Here is a 1453-nt window from a genome sequence, read left to right as displayed (position 1 = left end):
TTACCCCTATCATACCCTACCCCTATCATACACTACCCCTATCATACCCTACCCCTACCCCTATCATACCCTACCCCCATCATACCCTACCCCTGCCCCCATCATACCCTGCCACTACCCCCTACCCCTACCCCTACCCATACTCCTACCTCTACCCCTACCCCTACCCCTACCCCTACCCCTATCATTAGAGCTGTGCCCATTCTGTTTCCCTATTCGACATTCAAGATTTCCGCGCTATTCCCAGCCATTGGAAGCGTGGCAGAGCCATTCAAATGCTGTGTGCTTTTTTTTTCCCATAATGGATTTCTTCTAATTTTTCTCAACCCGTAGTAAAATTAGGCCTAAAGAATAATAAAATATATTCACTGGCGTAAATTCAACGTTACGTTCAAGTTGAAGATTCCTATCCTGCCATACCCCTACCTATTTAGTTTTAGTTTTAGTAGAAGTTTTACGGCGCTCGCAACTGCATAAGGTCATACGAGCGCCAGAAGATTAGAGGTGTTACAAGAGAGTAACAAACATAAAAAAGAATGAGGGGGAGATAAAGACGATAGATGTTTGACAGGAAAGAGGAAGCAAACCACACCAGAACACCCGCAAACCACCCACACCCCTACCCCTGACAGCTAATGAAATCAAAACGCGCCCCGATAGCGCAGTTGTATCATGGTATCATGTAAGACTCCTGACAGGATGTCCCATGTTCCAATCCCCGACTTGGTTTCTTTGACTTTGAGTTGTTTTACAGTGTTTTCCTCAAGGTTCTCAACTTACACATTCTTATACTTTTACAAAAAAATAATTTTTGAGAGTAGCACAAATCCCCGCTCAACAGCAAGCTCTATGCGCTTCCCACAATCTATACTAACTAAAGAATATTAATTTGTTTTGTTTTAGTAGATGTTTTACGGCGCGTTTTATGACAAAAGAATAACTGAGGCATCTTGGCGAAATCAGGCGCTCGTCAAAATCTTTTCGAACTGTTTGGCAATTTTTATAGCATTTTTGTTTTAACCTTTTGGCTCAGCACATTTTGCTTTCGTATAAAAACACAATTCCGTGTGAATTTCACAGACAAACGTTGATTAAAGGCAAAAAAAAGTAATGTTATTATTTTCAAGGACTCTCAAGTTTTTGAAATGATCACATTTTGGCGGCTATTTTCTCGCTAATTTAAAACTGAAACCGGGCGACTCCCCCTCCTTCAAATCGAAAATACTTCGACTTCTATTCAAGATAGAAGGGTACATTTTTCATCGAAAGAAACACAAATTTTAATTTCTTTAAAAGGCTTTAAGATGATACCAATAACTCCAAATGCCCAAAAATGACAAGCGCCTGATTCCACTGCGTCGTGTCACAATTTTTGAGAGTAGATCTCAACACATATGGCCGGGTCCTGTGGGAGATGGGCCAGCATGAAAGGCGTTCTACGGGTCAGGGGGAG

At 41.7% G+C, this 1453-nt stretch overlaps 1 protein-coding gene across 1 annotated transcript in view; it reads right to left on the bottom strand.

The window, feature by feature from the left end:
- Positions 1-1453, bottom strand: part of LOC101847086 — a gene marked incomplete at its 3' end in the record, with an annotated part of 8821 nt that overhangs the window by 775 nt on the left and 6593 nt on the right.

The sequence above is a fragment of the Aplysia californica genome, unplaced genomic scaffold (genome assembly GCF_000002075.1).
Source record: "Aplysia californica isolate F4 #8 unplaced genomic scaffold, AplCal3.0 scaffold02203, whole genome shotgun sequence".
NCBI lineage: Eukaryota > Metazoa > Mollusca > Gastropoda > Aplysiida > Aplysiidae > Aplysia > Aplysia californica.
This window is presented reverse-complemented; position numbering and strand designations above follow the sequence as displayed.